At 49.5% G+C, this 23515-nt stretch overlaps 1 long non-coding RNA gene across 6 annotated transcripts in view; it reads left to right on the top strand.

Moving 5' to 3' along the window:
* Positions 1 to 21531, top strand: part of LOC141571174 (uncharacterized) — a 32805-nt gene extending 11274 nt beyond the window's left edge. For 2 of the 6 annotated variants that reach the window (XR_012495902.1, XR_012495904.1), the window contains exons 2-5: positions 6023 to 6204; positions 14998 to 15135; positions 15641 to 15785; positions 21043 to 21531. This is a non-coding gene — a long non-coding RNA (uncharacterized LOC141571174). Of the gene's footprint in view, positions 1 to 6022; positions 6205 to 14997; positions 15163 to 15640; positions 15786 to 21042 lie in introns of all 6 variants that reach the window. The other 4 variants (XR_012495905.1, XR_012495903.1, XR_012495906.1 and 1 more) reach the window with 4 other exon arrangements.
* The last annotated feature ends 1984 nt before the right edge of the window (positions 21532 to 23515 follow it).

Consider the following 23515-nt stretch of genomic DNA (forward strand, 5'->3'; position numbering starts at 1 on the left):
TCCCTTTAAGGGGAGGTGGTGTTGGGTATGGTCACAACCACAGGCTTTGGGGCTCACAGACCAGTGTTCAAACCTGGACTCTGCTCCTCACTGGCTGTGTGACCTTGAGCAAATGATGCACCTCTCTGGGCTTTCATTCTTTGATCTGTGTATGAAAAGAGAAGAGAGGGTTAAAGTGTGTGAAGGCCCTGGCACATCGTGGATGCTCATTAAATGTCAATTTCCTTTCCTTTCTGGGCCTCTTGGCAGGCTGAGGGGAAGTGTCTGACAGGTCTCACCAGCCAGACCTGAGAGAGACACAGCTCTGCAGGCCTCGGCGCCTACATAGCAGCTCGGCAGCCCAGTGCAGACTATGTCTTCATAGCCCTTTACAGTTTGCAAAGCACTTGCCTCCTCACCATCAGAGCCTTCAGAGAATCCTGTGAGGTGAGCAAGGTAGTGTTTACTACCCATTGCATGGAGACGGGGAGAGGGTGAGGGACTCAGACCAAGAGCTCTTGGACAGGGCCCAGATCTGTCTCCATTTCTTTATGCCTTCAGCATATATTGGTTCAGGGCTTGTTATACGCCAGGCACTGTGCTGAGAATGGGGGTACAATAGTGAGTGAAACCAGACACAGAAGGATGGATGATGAATGAATGATGGAAGGATGGATGGATGGATGGATGGATGGATGGATGGATGGATGGATGGATGGATGGATAAATGAAGGAAGAATGACAAGTTTCTTGAGGGCAGGTCCCTTGTCTACTCTTTCTAACACTGGCTCCCAGTAGTGAGGGTGATGCCTGGAACAGAGCGGGAGCTAACACTTGCCACACAATGTCTTCTTTGGCGGTGTGGAACCAAGAACCAGGCTGCCTTTCTACACGACATCCTAGCTGTATGACTGAGGAAAAGATGCTTAACCTCAGGGGACCTCAGTTTCCTCATCTGTAAAACAGGGCTGACAGTATTTTATAGGTTGTTGTGAGGACTAAATGAGTTAATACATGAAGAACCTTTAGAACAGAGCTATGCCTGATGCATAATAAGTACCAACGAAGCATCGGTCATTATTTTTCTAGTTTCACTTCTAAACTCTCTCCTGTCTTCTAAAGAGGAAGATAAACCCTCTGAAGGCAGAGCTTTAGCTGCTCTGCCTGGAGTCTCTCCTAATAATATCTGTTGATGCTGTGGTCTCAGAGATGGGGAGCTCTTGAGTCCAAATCAGGGTCAGAGAATCAGGGTGATATTCCACTGGGGCCAAAGGCAGAACTGGCCCCTGGATGAGGGAGGCAGGATAGCAGAATGGTCAGACCTTTGGGTTAGGAGGTGAAAGATCATATTTCTATTCTTGCCCTGCCATGGCCCTCTCCATGGGGCCCAGCCTGCTTTGAGCCTCGGTCTCCCCAGTTAGACATCAAGGGTGATAGTCTTCTGTGAACCATTAAGTCACAGACTAAGGCAACATAAATCAGGCAATCTTCGGCTCCTCATCATCAATTTTCCTCTCTTTGAACGGATTTTTCCGGATCGGAAAAACTGAGCCTTTGCTAGCCTTGGAACACACACGCTCTCTCTCTCCCACCGAAATGCTATGTCAGCGTCAGCTGGTGGTTGAGGATGGCACCAGATGGAGCACTCATTAACGCCCCTGAGCAGCGCCCCGGGTCCCCCCGGGTCACCTCTCCAGAGCACACAGGCTGAGCTTTCTCTCCAAAGGCCACCGACTGTCCCACCTTGTCCTAGCCCTGCGATTTATAGGAGCCAGTGGTTGACACAAGTTCCCGCCCAGCGTGGGCTCATGGGCCCGTGGGCTCTGCCGGACGCCAAGAGCCACAGAGACAGCTCCTGCCCGCCTGCGCCTCTCTGTATAAGTGAGTCACTGGGGTTTGGAGTGGGCCACCCTGAGGTGGCTCCTTGTTGGAATAAGACAGTCACCCTCGAACAGAGCAGGCAAAGATGGCATGCCAAACCCGTAGCTTGGCAAACTTCTGCCCAGAGGGCACTAAGACATCTCCCTCCAGCCAAAGAATTGCAGGCACTCAGGCAGCCATGGCCCTGTGGGAGCCAGGAGCCCAACTCCCTCAGGTTGGAGGGAGAGACAGAGACACAGCCAGAAGGGGGAGTTAACGAGGCCACGGTCACACAGGAAGTCAATGGTAGAGCTGGAACCCTGGAGAGCAGGTTCACGGGCATCTCATGCTCTCCTGTGGTTCTTCTGCTAAAGGAAAGGGCGCAGCTGAGAGCCCCCCCACCACACACACACACCCTCAGCTGTTAAAGCTGACCCATGGCTGGTCTGGGAGTCAGGTAGGTGCCTGGACATCTGGTTTTAGAGATGGATTCCTGCCTCTCCTGAGCTTCTAGGCAAGCCAGTTTGGTGCCCGTTTTGTGTGACAGGAAGAGGAAGGTATAGGAGAAATACCCAAGCTTTGCAGTTGGGCACATCTAGTCCTAATGTTGGCTCTGTCAGTTACCAATAGGGTGATCACAGGAAAGTTACTTAACCTCTCTGAGACTCAGCTTCCTCATCTACATAATTGGGTAACATTATCCCCTTCACAGTGGGCCATTAGGAGGATTGCATGACATCAAGTGCATGGTACATTGTAGGTACTTAATAAATGGTAACTGCTGCGACAGCAATGAGTTCTGCTCCAACTGGCCAGGGCAGCCTGAGCGGAGGGTGTGACTGGGACGGGACCCAGGCATTTGGGGTAATAGGGCACCAGAGTGATGTGCAGGAGCTGGAGGACTATCCTTTAAGCACAGACAGAAGAGCTCTAGGGCTGAGAGCCTGGTGGCCTGCCTGAGTCACCAGCTTGCTGGAGAATAATTGGCAAGTCTCATCCCTCTAGGACTCAGGTTCCCCATCTGTATAATGGGTGTTAAACCAGCGGACTAAGGTTACTGCAGTTGACTTCCGGCTGGCCCAGCTGGCAGAACGAAAGTAGCACCCACACTAGGGCTGTTCCTTGCCTAAACGGACATTGTCTGAGGAGGTAGATAGAGATTCAATGCAGGGCATACGGGAGAGGAGGTGGGGGGTGGGAAGGAGGAACTAGGCTAGGCTGGGCCTGGCAGGGCAGGGCAACTGCCTCCGGCCCCCAGGGTGATCATCCAAAAGGCTATGAAGGCTCAGTCCTCTTGGGGCAGGTCCAGGCACTCAGTCTAAGTGTCCTTCACAGTATGAAGGACAAGGCCTCAGCCCCTCCCTCTGAGCCTGGGCACCCTGGGCTGCAGTCACCCCGGCTCAGGACTCAGACCCTCTTCTCTGCATCCCTGGAGCCCTGCAAGGTCTCTAGGAAGCAGGGATACTCTGAGAGGCCCTGGGCCTGGTGGGCCAGGTTGCTAGAAGGCTCTGCCCAACAATTAAGGCCACATGTCTTCAGCTTCACCTTCCTACAGGTGCAGCTCCAAGTCTGCCATCTCAGCTCAAAAACCCCCAGTGGCTCCCAAGGGCCTGGAATCACCTTCATATCCTGAGGTATCTGTGGCTCATGGAAGAAGTTCCGAGGGTCCCAGAAGCCTTGACATGGGTGCCAACCATTAGGCATATATATTTGTCAGGGGAGAACCACCAAGATTCACATTGAAAGCCACTTCCATGGGGACTGAAGTTTAGGTTCTTGGTTGGCACTTAAGGCTTTCCCCAAGTTGGCCCCGGCCTAGAGCAGGTCAGCAGCTACCCCTTCTCGCCCTCCTCATTGCACCCCCTCCCTCCAGCCCTGTGGTTCAGCCCCGGCGGTTCCCTCGCGCGAGCTCCTGCTGAAGTCTCCTTCCTTCTCTTTCTCCTGGAAGTGTTCCCAATTGCTGGCCTTTCTCCCAAGCCCACAGCATCACTGAGCCTCCGTCCTTCGCGGTCTGTCTCACAGCCACCCCGTTCTCTCCACCTCATCGCTTTCATGAGGCTCAGACCTTGCCATCTCCTCCCTGTACCTTTGTAGCAGCCTCTTGTCTGCTTGTCCTGCTCTCCCCTCCTCCAGGCCTCTTGGCTGACCTCCCAGCTCTGCTGTGTCACTCTCCTACCCCAGATTCATTAGCTCCTTCCAGGTGAGTTGAATAAAATAGGTCAGAGGGGAGACAGTGTAGGAGGCAGAGGCGGGAGAGGAGCAGAGGCAGAAACAAGGGAGAAATGCAGGGAGAGACGTAGACAGGAGAGAGGAATGCAGTCAGCGCAAAAGACGGGCAGAAACAGAAAGAGATACAGGGAGAGACTAACAAGAAAAGAAAGGGGGTGAAACAGGGGGACGGGATATAGAGACAAAGGGAATTATACAGAGAGGGGAAACAGGAGAAGAGAGGCAGAGATATAGAGACCACAAATAGAGAGGGCCAGAGAGAAACAAGGCAGAGAGAGAAAAGGAAATGAGGCTGGGAGAGCCTCAGCCTGCACTAGGAAAATGGCTTCCCAATGCCTGCCATCCCCGGGGTCCTGGCCCTCCTCCCTTTCTCCAAGCAACTGATCCTCCATGGGGAGCAAAGGAGCAGGGCCTGGTACCCGATCTTACTGCCTGACGGCTACCCGCCCTCCCCACACTGGCGACTGGTCTAGCTCCCTGTCCAAGACCCATGTGAAAAGCTCCAGGAACCCCCATTATTGCCCCTCATTCCCCAAGACGTGACCTTGGGCTGAGCTCAGGTGGAGGTGTCACAGAGTTTTAGAATTAGGGACCTCCAGGATCAGAAAGTCCAACTGGCTGCCAGATAAGCTGTGTGATACTGGCCCAGGACCTTAACCTCTCTGGGCCTCTGGGGAAGTCAAAGGGCAGATCCAGTGTTGCCTGGGAGGGACATTGAGAGGGCTTGTGTTACACCCCCTCAACCGGCCCGCTTCCAACACCCTCCCAACCCCAGTCCCACTTGAGGCTGATCTTGTTTCGCCATATCTATGACCACTGCTCTGGAAGGCGGGAGAAGAAAGAGTTGGGGTGAAAGCTCTGGCCACTTTGCTATGGAGCATGCGGCCCAGGGCCAATCTCGCATTCCGCCCCACCTCTGAGTTGGCCTCCACCTTTGCATCTGAGATGGGAGTTAAGTTACCTGTCACTAGAAAGAGCTTGGTTAACTGTTCTTTGCCGGGGAGGTTGGCCTGATCCTTGCAAAGCCAGGGTCCTGTGGGGAAACCTGGCTGGAGAATGGAAGAAGAACAGAAATAATAATGGTGACGATAGCTAACATTCATTGAGCGCTCACCTACTGCTATGCTCAGCTTAATATGCATACAACTGAACCTCAGTCACAAAACCATGTGACGTGGGCACTCTGATTCTCCACGCTGACAGTTAGGGAAACTGAGGCTCAAGGCCAGTAAATAGTGGCACTAAGATTCAACTCCAGGCAGCCAGACTCAGAGCATTCTTATCCCATTACAGGGCATGATAAGAGGGACATTTTGTTGGTGCCACACCCATCCAGGCAACAGTCCCCGGGGTGCAGCCCCGTGCTAAGTACTCAGAGGTAGGAACAAGCAGCCCGTATCTTTGAGGTGCTCACCACCCAGTAGAGAGAAGACAGTTACACAGTGGGCAGAGGACTTGCCCCTTAATGAGCTCCTACTGTGTGCCAGAGTACAGGCTTGGCACCACGTTGCCTGGGTTTGAATTCGCACTATGTGGCTTCTCAACTATGTGACCTTTGGCAAGTTACTTAACCTCTCTGTTCCTCAGTTTCCTCATCTGTAAAATGCTTCCTTCAGTTGTGAAGATGAAAACCCTTATTCTTAGAGTGGTCTCAGAACTGTGCTTTGCATGTGCTTTGGGCTTAGACATGTTACCCATCATCATCTTCATCATCCTTTCTTGGAGACCATCCTGTTTAATCGACCCAGTAATTCTATAAGGTTGCTATGATTATCCCCTTTTACAGATGAGGAAACTGAGGCTCAGAAAGGTGAAAATGACTTGTAGTAAGTTAGTAAAAGGCTGAATCAAGATGTGAACCCAAGACTGTAGAAACATGAGCCTGTGTTTTTAATCATCTTTGTTGTGTGTCAGAGAAAAAACCCTATTTTTTCTCTCTCCCCCCTTATTTAAGGAATATTTATTGAGCATCTTCTACATGTCAAATCCTGTGTTGGGGCTGGAATCCCTGTGCTGACCCTGGGGACCAGAAAAAGGATTTCCCCTGCTCCCTCCTGATTGTCTGGACCTGGGACCTCCTCCCCCTTTCCCGGATGCATCTGCAAAGGACAGAAAGCTCTGATTGGGTCCAGAAAGGTGGGTGGCTGGGCAGGCCTGATGGGTATCCAGCTCCAGCTCCAAAGGCAGGCGTCCTGTGAATACGCTGCCTCCTTCTGTTTCCACTGGCTCTCTCTACCTTAATGAGAAAGTGCACTTGTTAGCCCTCTGTTAATTAGGTAACATTTCATTTGGTGAAGGCTGTGAAAGGACATCTGCCAGGAAAGAGCGGGCCACAGGGCACACAAAGAGAGCTGACCTGAAGTCCAGGAGGCAGGGGCCTTTACCAAGATCAGCCTGGGCCCATGGGGTTCCCAGTGCCCAGTAGGACCAGAGTGAGAAGTGCATAGACCAGTCCTCATTCCTCTATGAAGTGGGGAGCGTCTGAGGGGAGTTGCCAAGTCCTCCAGCGTGAGCCGTCTCAGCTGCAATCATCAGCCCTCTGTTCACACATCCCTTCCTTCTGGAACCTTCACAGGTTGGGTTCAGGGTCCACAGCTGGGTTCCCACAGCCCTTTGAGCCCCTTGTTACGTGGACTGGAACTGTCTGGTTACCTGCCTGCCTCATTCTCACCTCTGATTTGGCACTTCTGTTTCCTCCCCCAGGATACTCTGCCCCTGCTCTGCTCCCTCACCTCATCCAGACTCTTCAAATGTTGACTCCTCAGATGGCCCTCTCCCTAACTGCCTTATCACAATTAGCCTTGTCATGATTTTAAAAACAATGGCTGCAAATTTTCTGGTCCTCCTCCTTGCAGGAAGTGGAGTCTCAGTCCCTTCCCTTTGAATCTGGGTGGGTTTGTAACTGCTTTCAGCAGTAGGTGGAAGTGACACCATGGAACTTCTGAGGCTGGGTTGTGAAAGGCTATGGAGCTCCTGACAATTTTGCTGGAATACTTGTTTTGGGTCCTGAACCACTGTGGAAGTCCGACTACTCCGAGCCATGCTGTGAGAAGCCCCAGCCACGTGGAGAGGTCATATGTGGGTGCTCTGGTCTGCTAACCTGGGTGAGCCCAGTTTCTCATTGTCCTGACCAAGGCACCAGACGTTGTACAAGCTTCCTATTGCTGCTGTAGCAAATTATCACAAACTCAGTGGCTGAAAACAAGGCAAATTTATTATCTTACACTTCTAGAGGGCAAGTCCAAAATTAGTCCCATTGGGCTGAACTCTAAGTGCAGGCAGGCTGCCTTCTTCCTGGAGTCTCTGGGGAAGAATCCATTCCCTTGCCTTTTCCAGCTTCTAGAGGCCGTCTGCATTCCTTGGCTCCTGGCCCCTTCTCCATCCTCAAAGTCAACAGAGTAGCATCTTCTAATCTCTCTGTGACTATGACCCCGCTTCCATCATCACATCTTTTTCTCCAACTTTCCTGCCTCCCTCTTTCCCGTATAAAGACTCTCGTGATTACACTGGCCCCATCTGGATAATCCAGAATAATCTCTCCACTTCAAAATCTTTCAGTTAATCACATTAGCAAGTCCTTTATACCATGTAAGATAGGATGTTTACAGGTTCCGGGCGGGGATTAGGGTATAGACATCTGGGGCCATTATTCTGCCTACCACACATGAATGAAGATACTTCCAGATGATTCCAGCCCTTAGCTGTTTGAGTCACGCACAGCTGTGTGGGTCTTCCCAGCTGAGGCCCCAGCCTCATGGGGCTGAGATCAGGCCTGCCAGCCAGCAGTGGTCTGCCCACGTTCCTGACCCACAGAATCCATCAGCATTAAAATGGTGGCTGTGTTGTGCCACTAAGTTTACAGTTATCTTTTACACAGCAATTGATAACTTTAACAAGCTTAATTTTCTCATACTCACGCCACTTAGCTGTCTTTGTTTTCCTTCACAGTACTTATAAATTTATATTATACCTTTATGGGTTTCTTGTTTATTTTCTGTCTCCCCCAACTGGAATATAAGGTCAGAGGAATCAATGCTTGCCTACCAGATGTTTATTCACCAAATAAAATCAGGTCTCCCCATCAGACTGTAAGCTCCCTGAGGTTAAAAACAGGTCTGTCTTGATAGTTACTGGGACCCCAGAACTCCAGACGGGCCCCAACATAGAGCAGGGGCTTGGTACATGTTGAACAAGTGACCCTCTTCTTTTCATCTAAGCCTCTGAAAATCACAAAGTCAAAGGGGGCTTGGAAGGTACCTCTGAGTTCATCTTTCCGGGGATCACTCAAATGCCCCCAGGGGTCAGCTGGGAGCATATGTACGAACGAGGCCAGTTGAACTGTGAGGCTGTTGGGAGTACTGGGGCCTGTGGCCAAGTGGAGATTGCGTGCTCTACAACCCAAGGTATTTTTTTTTAAAGGAGGACACGTTTGGGCAACCAATCACAACACGTCTTTTCTTATTCTTTTCTCCCTCTTGGTGCTCCCATCTACTTACTTTCTGCCTTTCCTTGTCTATGCCCCAGGAAGCTGACCTCTAGGCTGGACAGCCTCACCTTGGCTCCCTTGCCCCCAACTTCTGAAGGGGTGTGGTCTGTGGGCGGCACTGCTAGTTGGAGGGCAGGAAGGGAGAGAGGCTGGGGTGTCTGCTCCCTCTCTGCCCTGCTCTGTCGTAGCTCTGAAGATGGCTGCTTCCTAAGGCTGCGGATCCTGCCTTGCTCACCAACTCGTCCCTTTCACTTCCCCCTTCAGGCTGAGATGACAGGGGTTCCTCATGGCCACCAGCCCCAGGGAGATTCGCCTGTTCTGGCCGGTTCCCATAACCCTGCCCACTCCTCTGTGGATGCCTTACTTTGAATATTTCCGTTGAGAATTTCCATTCCAATCTTTTTAAATCGTGATCAGTAGTGGTGGTATCATTGTTTATAAGCTGCTTGGTCTCTGTGTGGAGCATTAAATGCTCTCTCAGTTAACCCTTTTAGTGTGTGCTGCCTCATGCCAGGATTCGGAGTGTAGACCTCATTTGGCCCTGGATTCTGATCCGGTCGCCTGACCAGGCCAGAAGTTTCCCCTCAAGCCTCTGCCCAGGAGCCACTGATTTCTGCTTGTGCTGCCCCTTCCCCTTCCCTTGTCGCCCCCATCCCAGGACTTCTCGTTCTCACCCATTCATTCACTGTTTGAACCTCAACAAGTTCCTTTTCAGTATGGACGGAAATCTCCCTCTGGAGCTCCCCCTGAGGCCACCTACACCACATGACCGTCTTACACAGGACAGCCCTTCATGTGGCTGTCTCCTCAGTGAGATGACTTTGCTCCAGGTCACACTCCTCTGGTACCTCACTCGGGCCTCAGAGGACCTCCCATCTCTCTCTGCCCCAGTGTCCCACCTAGATACACATTGGTGTGTCATATTTGTTGTTTTCGTTTGGGCATGGGGATGCAGAGGGGGGTGGGGCATCCCCCCCCCCCTTGTGCGGGATTGGATTTTTTGTGATAGTAACTGAGTTACATTGCCATTAACAGACAGATTTAATGAGCTTTGGAGACAACTTTCTCATATACTTGGCTTTGATCAGTGGTGATCAGTGAGTTCCCTATACCCTGATCTTGTCCAATTATTCTACCAAGATCAAGGGCAAGGCTGCCAGAATCCCACTATCGTCCATTCTGTTCTGCCATGGCCCAACCCAAGTGGGTGGGTACAGATCCAGCTCTGGTAATGTTTGTGGGTACCCAAGGGTCTCTGTCTCTCTCTGGGACTATTCTTCTTTTGAAATGAGGCATTTAGATTGGAGGGTTTTTAAAAAGTCAAAGTCTGCCATCATCTGTATCTGGGCCTTTTTTTCTTTAGCACTTCGTGTCAATACTAAGTGTCCATTCATGTATGCAATTATCTGACTTACAGCCATCTATTTCCCTGCTAGACCATGGGCTCTGCGAGGGTGGAAACCTTTGTTTTCTCTGGGTGTGATGCATTCTCCGACAGTAGGAGGTACTCAGTAAATGTTGGTAAAATGAATACCTGGTGGATTGTAAAATACCGTTCTCAGCTCTGCAGATCACCTGGGGACTCTGTGCTGGCTCCCAGCCCAAAATGAGACACTCAGGAGCTTCCTTGAAAATTTTTAAAGAAAATAAAGAATATTCTTTCTTCCTCGTGGCCCGCCTGGTTGCCAGGACCCCTTAAATGCCCAGGAATATTCCTCAGAGGCTGCCGTTGTGGAACAGCCCAGAACTCTGTGAGGAGCTGCATTGGGCTGCCTTTTTTTCCTGCTGCCTCCTAATATTAACCTGGCGCTGCGCCCCTGGCCCCCATGCAGTGGTGGGAGGCCCTGGATGGAGCCAGCAAACAGATCCATCTGGAAATAGAAAAATAATCCCAACACTAGCAGTTTTGTCTGGCCTCCCCAGTGGGGTGTGAAACAGGCCCATGAAAGGGGCTTTGAGGGCCGGTGGGTGAGGGCCATGGAAGGGAAAGCCTCTGCACCCAGCACCAGCTGGGTACCTGTGCCCAGGCTCCCAGGGCAAGGGGCAAATCAGAGGGCCTGCGGAGTGTGTCGTAGCTGACTCGGTTAGCAGCCAGGACCCTGTGGCATGCCAGCCCGAAATTGAATCTGTGTGAGCGTGAGTGAGTTGCTCAGCCTTTCTAGGCCATATGTTTAAAATGGGGTAATAAGTCCTACACATAGGAATTGATCCATGGCCAGAGAACCCAGCATGGTGCCTGGGGTAGAGAAAGGGCTGAACAAATAGCAGTTATCACAGCGACTGTTATTTCTGACATCAGAAGATGTGGTGGACAAGATACTACACCAACCCACAGGTCACCGTGGGCAAGCCCGCTGTGCCCTTGTCTTCCCATCTGGGCAATGGGAAGTGGCCCAGGGCCCTCTAGTCCTGGATCCCCGTCAGGTGAGTTTCAGCAGGACAGGAGACGCCTCGCTCCCACAGGGCACCTACCTGCATATCCAGTGCCGGGGCAGACGACTCAGAAGTGGCTGGAAGCTCCCCGTGGCCTGTCGCCAGCTCCCTAGGAGAGCCCGTGAGCATCCTTGGGCCTCTGCTGGTGCAGCTCACTATTTCCATAATTTGGGAGGCTGGACATTGGCAGGAAGGTGCTGCTCCCAGAGACTCAAAGAGCCCAGAATGCAGGCAGACGCTGCCTCAGGCTGACCCACAGCAGTTCCTGCTGCCTGCTTTGCCTATTGCAGGCTTGGAGAGGAGAGCCTGAGTTCATCTGTACTCATTTTCGCCAAGCTTGGTGTGTTCATAGGCAACTTATGTCCTTCTTTGTTGATGTTTCTCATTCATTCATTCATTCATTCATTCATTCATTCATTCATTCAGCAAACATGTATTGAGTATCACCTCTACTCCAGGCTCTATCCATATCATTAGAAGGATCAATAAATGACAAAGCGTTTACCCTCCTTGGGAGCAGCAGGTGGGAGGGGAGCACTGGAGGGAGAACAAGTTGGGGTATGGGAAGGGGACAGTTGAGTTTAGGACAGGTAGAGTTTACAGTGTCCATGAGATACCTGGGGAGGACTGGCAGGGAGGGGATTAGATGGGCCGGAAGCTCATGGGAGAGACCTGCTGGAGGCAGAGATGGAAGAGAAGGACCTGCTTGGCCTCTGTCTCCCCACTTCCCCGGCCCCCTCTGTGGTGGTGATGATGATGATGATGATGACCATGGTGGTGATGGTGATGGTGATAATGGTCGTGTGACAGCGATGACGATGATGGTGATGATGGTGAAGATGGTGATGATGATGGTGATGATGATGATGGTGATGACAGGAAGGGCCTATCAAGGGCTTCCTTAATACCAGCAGGCCCCATATCAAGTGATTTGCATATCACCTTTCATTTAATTATCAGAATAACCCTGAGTAGTAAGTCTGATTACTCCTGTTTTCAGAAAGAGTTGAAGCTGAGAGGTGAGTGTCGTTGGCCAGGTTCCCTAGAAACAAGCATGAGAGAGAGAGATTCAGATGTGTGTGGTTTATTGATAAAACCTGGAAGGGAGTGCGGGCAGCTGGGAGAGCAGGACAGGGAAGAGGAAGGAGTGAGGATTTGTGCTCTGCAGCATAGATCTCACAAGAGCTACAGGCAGGCTTTGGTACCCGCGTATCAGATCCTGACCTCCACGGGCAGTGCTCTGGAGAGGCCACCAGCCTTGTACTACTTTGAGATGGGCATACAGCAGGTACAGGGCAGAAACACTCTCGTGAGGTGAGTTGGGCTAACTGGGCTCTGCAGCGTCTGGGGCCTTCCGAGGGGTCTCTGGGAGTCACTGAGGCTCTGGCTGGGTGTGAAGGGCTCTCCTGGCTAGAGGTTCAGCCCCAGGGTCTAGGCAATGAGGTTCAGCTCCTCTCCTGGCCTGTCCTTGATGTGTGTGACTATGTGTGACTGTGTGTGACTGTACCTTTGTGGGCATGTGCGTGTGTGTCACTGTGTAGCTGTGTGGGTGACTGTGTGTTTTCACGTGCATGGGTGTACAACCGTGTGTATGACTGACTGTATGTGTGTTGTGTGTTCTCCTTTCTGTCCTCTTGGCCCTTGTCTCCATTTCTCCTTCCGTGTCTCTACTTGTCTCTCAGTATCTCTGACCGCCCCCTTCTTGTGATCTGTCTCTCCTGCCTTTAAAACATCTTTCTCCCAGTGCCATCTGTCTTTCTTCGTCTATCTTTCTCTTCTGTATGACTCCATCTTCTCTCTGGCTTCTCTTTCTCCGCCTCTCTTTCTCTTTCTGGTTTTCTTTCTGTCTGTCTCTCTCACGTTCTCCCTCTTTTCCTACCTCCATCTCTTTCTCTCCGCCTCTTTCTCTCCTTTCTCTCCCGTGACTGCTGGCACCTGGGCCTGATCCTGTGTGGCTGGGCCACTCAGAATCAGGGGTTAGTGGTAGGGCTGCGAAGGTGTGCCTGGCAGGACTGCGAGGGTCTTGCTGCCTGTGGCGGACAAGACGCCTTGAGGGCGGCCTTCAGGGCTCTGCAGCGTTGTCTCCTTGGTTGGCCTCCTTGCCCAGCGATGCTCGTTATCCTCCAGGGGGCCACGTTACATGTGCATGCGTATGCATGTGGATTTATGTGTGTGTGGGGGTGCTGCCAGCCTGGTCTCTGCAGCTGGGGAGAAAGGAATCGGGAGATGCAGCCACTTCTCTTTTTTTCTATATTGAGATATAATTGTCATATGACATTGAATAAGTTTAAGATATAGAACATAATGATTAGTTCTGTGAATGTATCTTAACAACTTCAATTAACATTATTACCTCCCAAAGTTATAATATTTTTTGTGTGTGATGAGAACTTTTAAGATTTTGCAACTCTCAAATATGCAATACAGTATTAACTATAGTCATCCTGCTGTATATTACCTCCCCAGATCTTACTTCTCTTAGAACCGGAAGTTTGTACCTTTTGACCACCTTCACCCATTTCCCCCCACTCCTCACTCCCTGCCTCTGGCAACTATCAATCTATGAGCTCGATTTTTTTAGATTCCATGTATAAGTGAGGCCATACAGTATTTGTCTTTCTCTGTCCAACTTATTTCACTTAGCATAATGCCCTCAGTTTCTTTCATGTTGTCACAAATGACAAGATTTCCTTCTTCTTTTTTTTTTTTTTTTTTTAAGATTTTATTGGGGAATGGGAACAGGACTTTATTGGGGAACAGTGTGCACTTTCAGGATTTTTTCCAAGTCAAGTTATTGTCCTTTCAATCTTAGTTGTGGAGGGTGCTGTTCAGCTTCAAGTTGTCCTTTCAGTCTTAGTTGTGGAGGGCGCAGCTCAGCTCCAGGTCCAGTTGCCATTGCTAGTTGCAGGGGGCACTGCCCACCATCCCTTGCGGGAGTCAATCTGGTAACCTTTTGGTTGAGAGGACGCACTCCAACTAACTGAGCCATCTGGGAGCTCAGCGGCAGCTCAGCTCAAGGTGCCGTGTTCAATCTTAGTTGCAGGGAGCAGAGCCCACCATCCCTTGCGGGATTCGAGGAGTTGAATTGGCAATCTTGTGGGTGAGAGCCTACTGGCCCATGTGGGAATTGACCTGGCAGCCTTTGACATTAGGAGCACAGAGCTTCAACTGCCTGATCCACCGGGGCGGTCCCAAGATTTCCTTCTTTTTATGGCTGAATAATATTCCGTTGTATATAGAGATGCAGCCACTTCTGATAGGCTGGGGCTCCATCCCATCCCCAGCCATCCTTGAGCTGTGATTCTAGACCAGATTCCACTTAGACAATAGTCCTTGGACAGCTCTGTTCAAGATGGTGGGAGGGGCTTGAAGGAGACAAAAGACAAGGATGACGCAGACTCCCAGGTAGACATACACAGTCATCAGAACCAGGGAATGAAGACCTGGCCCTACAGGAAGGGAAGCCCAATGCTCATATTTTCCGATAAAGAACCAAGGCCTGGGGATGGGCGTTGGGGGAATGGACTTGTTCAAGGTGTCACAGTGAGTTGCGGCAGACCCAGGGCCAGAAGTCAGGGCTCCGGATTCCAAGCCCAGTGCTTTTTACATGGGTGCCAGATGCCTTCCGTAAAGTACAGCTGTTCTTTCTTTCTAGCAGTTCTCAGGACCCTTCCAGGGCTGCAGGAAGGACCCTGGGAGCACTGAGGCAATCAGGCCTCCACAAATGTTCCATCTCCTTTCCAACCCCTTCCTCCCAATATTGCCACACCCAGCTTTAATTTCCCAGAGGACCTCAGTGCTAAGACCTCAGCTCTTCACTGACCATACAAAACCATGCCTATACCATGCCCCAATCCTCCAGGTTTCTACTCCTGTCTTTGTTGGCAAGGGGCCAGCCAGCTGCTCCAATAAATCTTCCAAGATCACGTGTAAATAAATGTGTGTGGGGCGATGAGATTGTGAGGTGCTAATTTGTATTATGGTCTCTGTGCTTATTCCTTCGTCCCCAGTTCAAGCAGATGGTCAGCCCTCAAGATGTTCTGGTCGCTGTAGTTTTGAAAGAGCTGAAAGCTGAGGCTGCTTGAATTTAAGTCTTGTGTGAACTCAGCGAGGACATGAGGCTCTGGGTCTCAGACGGAAAGGAAGAGGTGAATGCTTCTGAAGGCCAGGAGGAGGTGAAAGTTGGTGTTGGTGGGAAACAGATAAAGCCCAAAAGGAATGGTCCACGGTGTCACTAGGGAGGCTGAACCCAACACATTGGTGTCCCAGCTTCCTATGTCTAAAGCATGCCCTCAGGTCACTGGATGTAAAGGGCCATCTGGCACAGACAATGGGCACCCCAGTGGCCAAAGATGAAAGCAGAAGGACAGAGAGACTTCCCAGAATGTGTTATTCTGCATAAGACTCCAGGACCTTTGCAGGACTAGAACCAGGATAAGGGTATATAAGGGAGCCTCAGTAATGACCAACACTGAGTTTCCTGCTAGCATGTTAATACATTGACCCAAAGTTGGATTTTAGTTTATTTAAAGAAAATAAAGGGAAGTCACATTTCTTGTATCCTGAGTTGTGGACTGAGATTTAGCCTTTGAGCATGTTGAATAAATGAGTAAGACAATGAAAGAGGAATGAAGGATCCCCCTTTCCTTCCAGCTAAAACAGTCTTTCCAGAGACCATCATCTAAAGAAGCATCTTCTACAGATGGGATTTCCGACAAGGGTAGGCCATGGAAGAACATACCTTGAGGCTGATGGGACCTTTCAGTCACCTAGATATGGTCATTCTGGTGCTGGTCAGGTAAGTCAGGGTGAAACAAGTTAGTCTTGTGTCCAGGGACAAGCCCACCTTCTCTGGTTTCTCCAATTCTGGGTCCTGGGAGACATACTGCCTGAGGAAACATATTTACTGCCTCCCTTTCTCTCTGCCCTATGGGAATGGTTGCTGTTGGGGGGTGCAGGACATTGGAGCCGCCTGCTGTAGCATCCTTGCCCATACCTGGTGACGCGAGCTAGGAGGGGCTGGGCAGGATTAAATGGGAGCCAAGTGTGAATACGGCCAGGAGAAGATCAGAAGGCAAGCTGGGCTCTGGGAGCCTCTGGGTCATGGAATTCTGCCCATCAAGATGGAGAAGCAGTCAGCTGGCCCCATGGGGCTGCTCCACACACAATCCCTGCTGAGAATGAATGCCTCCTTGTGCAAGGTCCTTGTCTGCTCTGAAGTAGGTCACAAAGTTGAAGGATCACAGAAAGCTTAGGCTCCATAGCCTGGAATCATGGAAGCAGGAAGTCGGTGCCAGGTGCCATTCTAGGATTTTAGAGCCTCAGAGTCCTGGCATCAAAAGGCATTAGAAGTCTAGCGCTTTGGGCAAACAATTTTATGGCTCAAGTGATCTAGGAACCACAGAATCACAGAACCTTGTACTTGGATTGACCCTTTGAGGTTCTCATGTCTGATATACTTCCTGAGGCAGTGTTCCCTTCTAGAAAGTTCCAGAAAGTAGCAGTCTGCTTCAGATGGGTTGGAGATTATAACAAGGAAGGACAGATGATTTTAGGAGTTCTGGCTTGGTATCCCTGACCCTCAAGGCCTTTGTCAGTGGCTATCACAGAGTCTGAAATTTCACCATTAGCCATTCTTTCCTCAGAACGTGAAAGTCCTTTGACCTCCAAGCATCTGCTTTACCATAAACCACTTCCTGGTCAGTAATGCTCTCAGGACTTCCTCTACATGGGACCTGATGATCAAGGAAACTCAAGATCCAGATGGCGACCTTGAGTCTCTCTCTGTCCCAACCCTGGGGCCCTGTCCCTGCCCCCAGTGCCATCTCTGGGTCCCCCCTTCCTTTGCTTTGACCACCCAGGTCCCGGCAGGAAACCAGCTGGCTGGGAGAGGCTGTTCCAGCAGCCCTGAGGCCTGCCATGGTGTACAGTGTGGTCACGCCTGTAATCCCACCACCTTCTGGGACCAGGCGGCATGGGCAGCAGTCTATAATTTGGGGGTGGGAGATGGGACACCCAGGTCAGCTTTGACCACTGTGTCCCCAGAGGAAGGGAGTGGCCCAGGGGCTTGGAGAATCAAAGCCTTCCTCTCAGCTCCCTTGGTGACCAGGAAGATAAAAATATTTATGGACAATTTTCCTCACTCTGGGGATGGCCAGGCACAGAACAGAACTGTTTTTTTCCTTGGCTATGGCTGACCCCTCAGGATAGAGGGAGCTGGGACAAACACAGGTTGTTTACGAGGTCCAAGCAGCCTCAGAGAGACACAGTCACATACAGTTTCCCCTTTTTTCAACAGGGATGTGAGCTTCTGGAAAGTTGCCCAAAGGAACAAGGGTGGGTTTCTGTCCTCTGTTAGCTTAGTTCTTGGTGGGGTTGAAGAGATTTTTTTTTTTCCCTGAGAGATGGGGAGAGTGTGTTATGGTGAATAACATGTTTCCCATAATTTGCCTTTTGAAAACACAAGGAAATTTGCGTATGTGGCTGAAACAGCCTGGGCAGAGAGCCTTCTGGAGAAGCTATCCTTCATTTCCCCACCGTGTCAGCCTGCTCGAACTCAATAAACACTTGTTGACTGAATGAATGGGTCATAGAAATGGCACACCAGAGCTGGAAGGAAGGCCCCATGGAGCTCCTCAGGGCCAAACTGCTCAGGTTTCAGTCAGGGAAACTGAGGCCCAGAGAGGAGGAAGGGATGGAGGCTGCATACAGTTATAGGTTTCATAGCTTATGGAGATGGTGTTGATGATAATAACGATGATGATGATGATGATAGTAGTAAATCATCTTTTCTGGGCATTGGGTGTTTTCCAATTTTTCCAAAGCCTTCCCACTGGCCAGATTCCCAGTAAGTTCATGGAGGAGGCAGAAAAAGATTAGAACTCTCTGTATCATGGACTAGGGAAAAAAACCCTCAAAGATATTGAACAACTTGCCCACTTATCCAGAAAGGGGTGAGGTGAGGTCAGCAACAAATTCAGGCTGTTTTTCTACCCCTCAGCAGATACCCCTCATATAAAAGCCACTCCCACTCAAAAAAAAGGTCCATGTCTCAGCCTGGGTTTAAATCCCAGCTCTACCACGTACAAGCTGTTGAAGCAACTCACTGTACACCCCCCCACCCCGCTGTCGCATCTGTCATTTGGAGCTTGCACTCCCCATTGACTGTGCTGGTACGAGGATGGCATCAGAGAATGGATATAAAGCTGCTTGGAAGTTGCCAAGCAGGAGGGAGGTACTGATGCTGGAATTCTGATGTGTCAGTGGATCCTTCCATCCATCCACAGGAGACAACATTCTGATTCCAGCTCTTGAGATAAAAATAGCTGTAAGGGGAGGGGAGCAGCTCCCCTAGGATATCTGGGCAGGGTAAAAATAACCCTCAAGAACAGCTGGCTCCTTTTCTCCACTTTGGTATTCACCCACAGTCTTCTGATCTCTTATTTGGTTTCCCAAGTCGACCTACCATCCCAGGCAAACAATCCTCCTTGTTCTGGGGCCAGGTGGTGGCAAATTTATTCCAGGCTCTGGGACTGGAGGCTTTGGAAGCGAGAAATATGGGTCCCATCCCAGTTCTGTTTACAACTCGCTGTGTGGCTCCAAGCAAGTCATTCTGAGAGTCCGCATTCTTCCTCAATTTGGTGCTGTCCAATAGAACTTTCTTCAAGGAGGAAAATGTTCTATTTCTGCATTGTCCAATACAGTAGCCGCTAACTGCATATGGCTATTGAACACTTGAAATGTGGCTAGTGTGACTGAGAAACTGAATTTAAAATTTTTTTTTGAATTTTAAGGAATTTAAATTTAAATTGCCACATGTGGCTAGTGGTTACCATATTGGACAACACAGGCCTTTAAAATGGAGATGGAAAAAGCACCTGCTCCTAGTCCTGGGATGAGAAGGATGGATAACGTGGACATAGATCCTGGCACGTGATAGATGCCCACTGCTTATTCACGGCCTCCCCATCTCCTGCCGCCTCGAAATGTGGATTTACAAGTGTCTTTGAGCTGACGAATTCCCTTTTGGGAAAACTCCTCTTTGGAGTCTGGTGGAAAGGGGAGTATGATGGCGGGAGGGCTGGGAGAGCAGACAGCATGTCTGGAGCAGGTGACATGGCCAAGTCAGAATGACAAAAATGGCTACATCTGCCCATTCCCACCCTCATTTTTTACTTTCACAGGAGTTCTCAAAAGAAGTTTCTCTTAGAAATTCCTTTTCTTTGCATAGATGTGGTTAAGATCATAGACTCTCAGAATCAGACGATTCTAAGTAAGAATTTCAGTTTCATCAATTACCAGCTATGTGACTTTGGGGAAGTTGCCAAGTTTTCTGTTTCCCATCTGTAAGTTAACTGAGAGTTTTGTGGGTAATCAATGAACTAATATGTGTGAGGTTCTTTGCGGTGGGCATGGCATACATCACATGTTTTAAAAATGGAAGCCATGGCCAATCTTATAGAAACAGAAACTTTTAACTCCCACCCCCACCCGCACTGCAATACAGTGGGATACCTAAGGAGCCAGTGAGGGGCATCCCCAGAAGACCTCTGGGGTGAGGAAGGGGTCAGGCATGGGAACAAGTTCTGGTGCCTTCAGATGGCAGATAACCCATCAAATTGTAGAGCTGGAAGTCATGCTGAGGTATTCACTGCTTGCATCTCTTTTCCATTGACCCTGCCAAACGGCAGGCTCCTGGGATCCATCCAGAGACAAAAACTCTGCTACTTCTTGAGGTAGTTGACACAAACTGATAGAAAGTCTTTCTGGGATCTGAGGGACAGCTGCCTCTCTGTGACTTCGCACCCTTGGTCCTATCACAGTCTCTACTTTTCAGATTCATCTTCCTTCCATCGCTGCCCTAGGCTGAGGCATCTGCAGGTTGGCCCTGGTGAAAATGCCCAGTGCAGGGGCTGACTCACCCGGGTCAAGGGCAGGGTTAATCTTTGTTGAGTTGGAAGAACTGGATACTCAAAAACTCAAAATCTGCCCCTAGGCAAGAGTGGCGGATGTATTTCATCAGCATGTTATTTTATGGGCAAAGGAACTGAGCGACTGGTCCATCCATCTATTCATCCACTCTCTTGCTGGACAGTAGTCATTGAGCACCTATTGTGTGCCAAGTCTTAGGAACGCAGAAATGAATTTCTGTCCCCAAGATTCACAGCGTGGTAGGCGAGACAGCTATATCAATGGTAATTATTGCAGTGTGATATGAGCTATTATGTCAGGGCCAGGACCAGGGTGAGGTGAGTGAGACCTTCATCTAAGGAACAAAATTTAATGTGGTGCTAAAAAAAAAACACCTCAGTAATCAAGATAAATAAAATTTATTGCAATATTTTTTTAAAAAAATCAAAATTAACACAAAAACGGTAATGGATGAACAAAAGATAAGACTTTTAAATGAAGATAGGAACAATATCACAGACTTTGCCTTTTGCCTCAGGCTCCAATATGGCTTAGCGTGTCACTATATTATTGGGGGCTGCTGTGGGACAGAAAAGGCAAGCATCTGACCCAGCCAGTGGTGGCTGGAATTAACTCACATCGGCTTACACATCTCTACCCAACTTCATACTCAGGGGTAGCATGTTGGTAACTTGAAATTGGTCGTGATGGGAATATTTACACCATGGCCACTGGCAGATGCTAAAAATCAAGGCTTTCCCCTCCCTTTTTGGAGAGCTGGTTGTTGAATATTTACCAGCATGCCACTATAGACTGCACTCCAGACTGCACCAGGGGTGGGGGTACAAGAAAGGTTTCCTGGAGAAGGAGATACCTTCCAAATTTTGCAGAATAAGAATCTAGAAAAAGAAGAGAAAGAACATCCCTTCAAAGAAGGAACTCAATGTGCAAAGCACCAGAGGCGTGGGAAAAAGTATCGAGCAGGTCCTTGAATAACACTGTTTGGTTCAATGTCATTTTATCACAGCGTTGATGAGATGCCTTTTATATCAATTAGCCTATGGTAAAATGGGTTTTGTTATATGTCATTTTACTTAAAGTCCTATTGACGATGTTAAGTGAGGATTTTACTGTATTATTTTTAGGAAACTACAAAGAACTGAGTGCAGCTGGAATGTGTGGTGCTGCAGAAGAAGGAAGTTTCAAGAAGGCAGAGAAGGTTACAGCACCAAGGGATGCCCTGAGATTGAGCAAGATCTGGGTCTCTGCCCTGGGATAAGACTGTAGATCTAATGGAGAAGGACGTAGCCTGCTTAGACAGTGTCCAGACTACTGGCTCAGGCATGAGATGGCAGTGGTGCACCACGGAGGTGCGTGTCACTTACCCCAAGTTCACAGATGAGGAAACAGTCTCAGAAGGGAAAAGAAAGTCCCCAAGGCCCCACAGTGGAGCTGTGACATGAGCCCACAGGTGTCAATTTGACCACCCCCTGCAGCTAGCCTCAGGTGTTGGGCAGGCTTGGAGGTCATATAAAATTATAACCATTCCCAGATATCTAGAATGTGGTTGAAAAAGTGCAGAAAATATGGAAGCAGTACCTATCAATGAATAAATTGCCCATCCCTGAGAGACAGGAGTGGTAACTGCCCATCTTTGATGACCTGTTAAAGCAGTTATCACCATCTCCCTTTACCTGCCTGTGCTATGGTCTTGCATGAGTGACAGCAGGTAGACAAGGTTCAATTGCTAAAGAAGACTCACTTCAAATGACAATGCTTACACATCTAATAGTTCTTTGCAGGAAAATGGTGTAATATAGCAACCTCACTAAGGTGAGACTATCCTTCTCGGCCAAAGGCTGCCTCAAAGCAAGGGGTCTGGAGAGGATAGGCATGCGCTCCAATTGTCCTCCCTTTGAAGTGACAAACCAGGATGCATGTGCTCTCTCAGATCAGGAACCACCGACTTGTGCACAGAACACCTCAAAACCAAGGAGATCAAAATGGAGTCTCATCGGGGGTTTCTTATCCCAGCCGGTTCACACAGGCATATTCCTGCTAGGAAGCCAGCTCCAATGGCAGAGATTTCTGGGGGTCTCACCAAGACCAAGTACAAATCATTCATCTCACTGTTATCAATCAACAATGCTGACACGTGGTACTAACCGTGCTGAAATGCCTCAGACCCCTGGGTACAAAGCATTATTCATCAGTATGGTCATCAGTACAACAAGTGGTTAGTGTCTCACCATCATAGGTCCTTAAGCAAAAACAAGATAAGCAAGCATATTTAACAAGCAACAATTCAGATAAGTTGAAAAGATGGACCATACTTAACAAGGGCTTCGCTCAGGGGACACAACTTTATTGCCCCAGAGGAGGCACATGGGAAAATCTTAGGAATTCTTGATGGTCATCAACTTAGTTGTGCACATTAGCCAAAAAAAGCTAATGTGCACTCAGGTTGTATTAACAGGAGCATAGAACATGTACGGGGAGAGGTGATAGTCCTGCTCAGCTCTGTAATACTCAGATGCCACCTGAACCCTTGAGCTTTGCTGTGGTCACTTGGTAGCAGTTGGGTACTGAAAAGCCGCAATGCCTTTGGAAGAGATAATGCTGGAAAACCTGAAACAGGTGCCAGATGAATAGTGGTTAGAGGACATGAGAACGCTAAGCCTGGCGAAAGGATGCCTTAGAGGGGTGGGGTTGTTACTTCCAGAGCGATTTCAGCCACAGAGTCAGGTTTTAGCTGATTTGGGAGCTGCTGTTCTCAGTAGCCATCGTAAAGGGGCATTGGCACGGTGATATTTGGAGACGCAGCTGAAGAGCTCTTTGCAGAACTGGTTTCTTGGATGGAAGGCAGAGTGGTGTTGTGTGACTCTTCTGTCCTCACTTTGTGACAAGGAGAAGCAGCTAAGGGCATTTGCATTGGCCAGCTTTTCCTGGAACTCCCTACAAACAGGAATGTATTACACCACATGGTCTGGGAATGGGGGAATGAGGCGGCCAAGATCTTGGAGTGTAGATTTCAGCTAGTGGAGCGGGAATGATGGCTGCCTACAGCTGTCTCTCCACCTAGGAGTTTGCTAAGGGCATGGTGGAATCAAGCACTGGACTAGACAAATTTTCAACTCTGAAATTCACTTGGGGGGGTCCCCTCACCAGCTGGCTCTGACTGACCACTCCTTGGACTATTAAGGGACTTCCCCATGACCCCACCACAACATACATGAGGCTACATTGTAATGAGCACTTAGCACCACCGTTCTAGCCCCAGTTCTGTCACCTTGCTGCTGGGTGAACTTAGCAAGACTCTCCCTTTTGGAGGTTGGTGCTTCATCTTTAAATTAAAGATGAATAATATATCCTGTCTGATGGGGAAACTTGAGAGGCTGACAGTAAAGTTGTTGTGTGCTATGTGATGAAAGGGGATTACTACTATCTTTGTTATTCTCATCCACTGATCTGTCTCATACAGAGCAAAGTTCCTCTTCCTCTGCTCCATCCACCAGGATGCTTTCAGCAGCCAGTGAGAGAAGACCCAACTAAAATGAAGGGGCACTATTGTTTTGAGAAAGGGCCATCCAGGCATGCCTGATTTAGCATCTCAATCAT

This window comes from Rhinolophus sinicus, linkage group LG04 (assembly GCF_036562045.2).
Source record: "Rhinolophus sinicus isolate RSC01 linkage group LG04, ASM3656204v1, whole genome shotgun sequence".
Classification (NCBI taxonomy): domain Eukaryota; kingdom Metazoa; phylum Chordata; class Mammalia; order Chiroptera; family Rhinolophidae; genus Rhinolophus; species Rhinolophus sinicus.